This window comes from Cebidichthys violaceus, unplaced genomic scaffold (genome assembly GCF_023349555.1).
Source record: "Cebidichthys violaceus isolate CVI_PGR_0920_01 unplaced genomic scaffold, fCebVio1.0.p SCAF_231, whole genome shotgun sequence".
Lineage (NCBI taxonomy): Eukaryota > Metazoa > Chordata > Actinopteri > Perciformes > Stichaeidae > Cebidichthys > Cebidichthys violaceus.
The window spans coordinates 13,932-20,251 of NW_027176408.1; positions in this window are offsets into that span (position 1 = coordinate 13,932).

Sequence of the window (6,320 nt, forward strand, 5' to 3'; positions counted from 1 at the left end):
CAAATGGTCTCATTCGAACCGCAATTGCCACTTTGGTGGAGGAAGCAAAATTTCCAAAATTAGAACATTGGCAAGAAAATCACTTTCCCGAGGTCCTAGAACCTCACAAATGGTCTCATTCGAAACGCAATGGCCGTTTTACTGGGGGTAGACAGCACTTCCAAGGCTCCAGGACCTTCACAGAAAAAGTTGGTACTTTTTGAGCTTTTCCCAGGGTCCTAGAACCTCGCAAATGGTCTCATTCGAACCTCAATGGCCACTTTAGTGGAGGAAATCAAAATTTCCAAAACTAGAACATTGGCAAGAAAAACACTTTCCCAAGGTCCTAGAATCTCGCAAATGGTCTCATTCGAACCGCAATTGCCACTTTAGTGGAGGAAGCAAAATTTCCAAAATTAGAACATTGGCAAGAAAAACACTTTCCCGAGGTCCTAGAACCTCGCAAATGGTCTCATTCGAACCGCAATGGCCACTTTAGTGAAGGAATCAAAATTTCCAAAATTAGAACATTGGCAAGAAAAACACTTTCCCGAGGTCCTAGAGTCTCGCAAATGATCTCATTCGAACCGCAATGGCCACTTTAGTGGAGGAATCAAAATTTCCAAAATTAGAACATTGGCAAGAAAAACACTTTCCCGAGGTCCTAGAACCTCGCAAATGATCTCATTCGAACCGCAATGGCCACTTTAGTGGAGGAAATCAAAATTTCCAAAATTAGAACATTGGCAAGAAAATCACTTTCCCGAGGTCCTAGAACCTCACAAATGGTCTCATTCGAAACGCAATGGCCTTTTTAGTGGGGGTAGACAGCACTTGCAAGGCTCCAGGACCTTCACAGAAAAAGTTGGTACTTTTTGAGCTTTTCCCAGGGTCCTAGAACCTCGCAAATGGTCTCATTCGAACCTCAATGGCCACTTTAGTGGAGGAAATCAAAATTTCCAAAATTAGAACATTGGCAAGAAAAACACTTTCCCGAGGTCCTAGAACCTCGCAAATGGTCTCATTCGAACGCAATGGCCACTTTAGTGGAGGAAATCAAAATTTCCAAAATTAGAACATTGGCAAGAAAAACACTTTCCTGAGGTCCTAGAACCTCGCAAATGGTCTCATTCGAAACGCAATGGCCCTTTTAGTGGGGGTAGACAGCACTTCCAAGGCTCCAGGACCTTCACAGAAAAAGTTGGTACTTTTTGAGCTTTTCCCAGGGTCTTAGAACTTCGCAAATGGTTTCATTTGAACCACAATGGCCACTTTAGTGGAGGAAATCAAAATTTCCAAAATTAGAACATTGGCAAGAAAAACACTTTCCCGAGGTCCTAGAACCTCGCAAATGGTCTCATTCGAACCGCAATGGCCACTTTAGTGGAGGAAATCAAAATTTCCAAAATCAGAACATTGGCAAGAAAAACACTTTCCCGAGGTCCTAGAACCTCGCAAATGGTCTCATTCGAACCTCAATGGCCACTTTAGTGGAGGAAATCAAAATTTCCAAAATTAGAACATTGGCAAGAAAAACACTTTCCCGAGGTCCTAGAACCTCGAAAATGGTCTCATTCGAACCGCAATGGCCACTTTAGTGGAGGAAGGAAAATTTCCAAAATTAGAACATTGGCAAGAAAACACTTTCCCGAGGTCCTAGAACCTCGCAAATGGTCTCATTCGAACTGCAATGGCTGTTTTAGTGGGGGTAGAGAGCACTTCCAAGGCTCCAGGACCTTTACAGAAAAAGTTGGTACTTTTTGAGCTTTTCCCAGGGTCCTAGAACCTCGCAAATGGTGTCATTCGAACCTCAATGGCCACTTTAGTGGAGGAAATCAAAATTTCCAAAATTAGAACATTGGCAAGAAAAACACTTTCCCGAGGTCCTAGAACCTCGCAAATGGTCTCATTCGAACCGCAATGGCCACTTTAGTGGAGGAAATCAAAATTTCCAAAATTAGAACATTGGCAAGAAAAACACTTTCCCGAGGTCCTAGAACCTCGCAAATGGTCTCATTCAAACCGCAATGGCCACTTTAGTGGAGGAAGCAAAATTTCCAAAATTAGAACATTGGCAAGAAAAACACTTTCACGAGGTCCAAGAACCTCGCAAATGTTTTCATTCGAACCGCAATCGCCGTTTTAGTGGGGGTAGATAGCACTTCCAAGGCTCCAGGACCTTCACAGAAAAAGTTGGTACTTTTTGAGTTTTTCCCAGGGTCCTAGAACCTCGCAAATGGTCTCATTCGAACCACAATGGCCACTTTAGTGGAGGAAATCAAAATTTCCAAAATTAGAACATTGGCAAGAAAAACACTTTCCCGAGGTCCAAGAACCTCGCAAATGGTCTCATTCGAACCGCAATCGCCATTTTAGTGGAGGAAATCAAAATTTCCAAAATTAGAACATTGGCAAGAAAAACACTTTCCAACAGTAGAGAGAGATTCTGACTGTCAATCATCTCTTTAGTTCCAGATAACATGCTGATCTACTTTGGCTCTTAGTTTTTTCTTTCCAATGTTGTTCAAAGTTTTCTTTACATCGTGTTCTGATGAGTTTGACTCTGACTGGTGTTTCGAGAGCAGTGCTGTTGCGAGTCTGGTCCTAGTGTGTCTGAGGGGTGGCTAGCCACTTATTTTAAGACACATTTGAAGTGGAATTTGGAAATTGAAAATGTTCTCTTCGTTGCGTTTCTAGCTCTTGGAGCTTTTTGACTGTTGAAACTCCCTGATGCTATTATGGTTATACCAAGGTAGCTATAACTCGTACTATTTTCAATGGTATGGCTTAGGTGCAATAAACGATAAACTGGTGACCTAGACGAAGGCAGGGTGTACCCTGTGTGTCAGCTGGGATCGGCTCCAGCTCCAACCAGCAAGAATTCTGGCTCGGTTAGATTAGTCCTAGTCCTTAAGAAAGTACTCCATTACCTGTATAAAAGACACCTGTCCACAGAATCAATTAACCTCTCCACCATAAGCAAGACTGTCTAAGGACGTCAGGGACAAGATCGTAGACCTGCACAAGGCTGGAATGGGCAACAAGACCATCGGCAAGCAGCTTGGTGAGAAGGAGACAACTGTTGGTGTTATTATTCGGAAATGGAAGAAACACAAAATGACCATCAATCGCCCTTAGCAAGATCTACTACAATGACTACTACACTAGACCCAAGAGCTGAAGAGTATATGAATCTCACCAAACACATGGTGGTGGCCCTGTGGGTTGATGACATCAGGTTCGATTCCTGTTGGTTCATTTAGACATACCGTTAGAAGTACATTCCCCTCGGCCTGGGGGTAGGCGGCCTCTGAATGAAGAGTTTCAAAAACTTCTTTGAAATAAGGAGAATCTCCTGGAGGTTTATAAATAGCACAGACATACATGATGCCAAGGGATTGGTCTAATCCGCTGTCTAACAGCGTCCCTACACAATGTGACACTTAAAGAGTCAATTTTAACACTAAGTCAGTGACCATATGGTCCTTATTATAGTGTTACATTTTGAGAGTCAATTCAACACTGGTTAGAGTTCATATTTTACACTACACTGAGAAATGTTCCTCAAATGTTACACTATGATGTAAATACCACTCCTAGTGTGGGTCTTTTTTAATCAAAATGAACTCTCATGAAGTTACTCTTCATGAGTGTTAGACCTACTTGACACTGAGTGTTGATTAAGGAATTACTCCAAATACAGTGTTGATTTTTAACTGACTCCTGCCAGTGTTAAAACATAGTTCCTCTTGTATTTACTCCCTTAGTGTAATTCTTACCCAACACCTTGTTTTAAATGTACTCCTTTTTAACTCTTCAACAGAACACTTTTAAGAGTTTTGCATTTTCTACTTTACCATATCCAGCTAACCCTTAAACAATAACACTAAACATGTTTGCAGGGGAACAACAACAAACACCATTATATCTTAATCTTAATAACAATTTATTAAAAATAAAAACATTAATCCTCTGGTTAAGTTTAGTTTGCATACAATTTTTCATTATCAGTTTAGAGATGCAGGTGTAACAATTAAACCTCACTTTCAGTTTCAAAGATGTCTTAAAAGACATGGCATATTTAGAAGAGTACAATCTTAACAATGTCTATAAACACTGAAACATGTGTGTTAGAGGATACACACATCCAAGTACAATTCAAGCCATTTTCACCTTAGAACAAACTATCATCTGCAATCTACCAAGCACTTCAAACACAAGTCTAATTGTCCACTGAAAGAGTTGGGATGTTTTTAGTCTTTAAAAATTCTGATTATCTGCTGCCTCCATAAGTTGTACTGCTGCTGGGAAAAACTAAATTCTTAGGGTTGTAATTTTGTATTTGAAAAACTAATTCTGTAACTATATGTTATTTCAAATTTGACTGCAGTTAGATTTAGTATTGGATTTTTAAAAGAGAGATTCACAGATTTCTACCTTTATTTCAATTCCTCATGGTGTGTGTAAATCTAACTGCACTCATATTTGGTATTAAAACATACAGTTACAGATAGAATATGTTAAAGTGACAGCCCTCATGGCTCTATTGTAAAGGTCTTGGACTCTATTAGTATCTTGGCAGATGATAGAAAGTTGTCTATAAGTTGAATAACAATAACAGAACATTTTAACCACAGTAAATGCAGAAAAATCATCCTTAGGAAAATACAAATGACTCAAGTCTTGCTGGCAAAAATTGTACAAACAAACAATTCTTCATATTGAACAGCCAAATCAGATTTGACAGACAAAGTTCTGAGATGAGTACAGCCCTAAAATAAATATAAATATTTTTCCCACAAGCGTAGAAGAACAGATGTGCCTGAAGAAGAGACGTCCAGATTAGTCAGAGTTTCAGTCACCTTTCCTCCGGTTGTCTCCACCAGGTTTCTTGGCCAACGCAGATTTTTCAACTGTGAAACGACGATTTTTGTTTTAATCAACACGATGTGAAAACACATTATGACCTACAACACAATTCATTCTGAGACAACACTGGAGTTCAATGTAACACTAACTAGCTTTAGTCAAACACACATTAAAAACGACTGAATGTAACTAGACAGCAATATAACGCTCAAGTTACTTTGAAAAGTACTTCTTCAGTTTATCAGACAAAAAAGAAACTATTAAATTAAACTAATTGTCTTTTAAGTGAATCCTTGTAGGAGCCCATGCACTAATAATATCACAACTCCCCACACACGCAGTATTTGATATTTTACTGTCATCTATGGACATTGAAAACAATACAACACTGTCCATCCTCCACATTCACATCTCTTGCCCACATAGTTGAGTTTGATGTTAGCTAGTTAGCCTAGCTAACTTAATGTGCGAGCACATTTGAGCTAATGTTAGCTTTCAACTCGGTCTGGTTAGCCCTCTGCTATTCAGTATTTCAAAACACAAAACTGCTGTGTGTATGTTGAACAACAATATTAAGTTATTCTAATTATTCTTTTCTGCTGAAATGCCAAAATTTGGTTTCATAAGTGATTCAGAGAAACTTACCACAGTCTGTAGAGAAGTGAAAAATGGCGCAGAGAAACTCATGACCCGTTTGAAAGGGGAAGGAGGAGCTTACCAGGGTACAGAGTACTTTCCAGAGTACACTATGTCTTGTAGCAGTGAACAATGACACCAACACTAGGAGGTGTTTTACTCTTGCTGTTGTTGTAATAACTCTGAAAGAGTCCATATACTTTGACACTTTTTACTGTTAACTGTTCATTGCAACTACATTTCTGTCTAATTCAGACCAGCGTGATTTATGTCCAAAACGCTGCTTTAAATGTATGATTTGTTGCTGGTCCATGAACTTACGCATTAAATTCCCCAATAAAAACCAAATGGATGCACATTTCCTGTAAGTGTTGACAGGAACACAGGCCAGTTTAAAGCAAAGCGTTGAGGTTCTTTATCGGTTCTTACTGTTCTGGTAAGAAAACCAGAAAGCACAAATAATGTAAATGAATCTCATGTTAAGATATACCTTAATATATCGTGACGTGAGATGTTTTGTGTTTCAAGAGACAAGCTTAAACTAACAGTGGCATGTGGAGTTAGTCATTTCAGCAGTGTAGGGTTAGCGTAGCATGAGTGGAAGGTATGCAATGTTGTATAGTGTAAAAACAAACCATATTCTCAACCACAAACCAAACGGGTGTTTCAGAAAGGAGAGAGGGCCCAACTGAGGCTAAAGAAGGTGTTTAAGAGTGCACTGGCACACAGGGCCCAGGTGTTGCCAGTGTTGCTGATGAGCTCAGGTGTTTCCACTCTGCCACGCCCACCTCAACACCTGCAGGGAAAGCAGCCACACAAACGGAGTAACAGGCAGA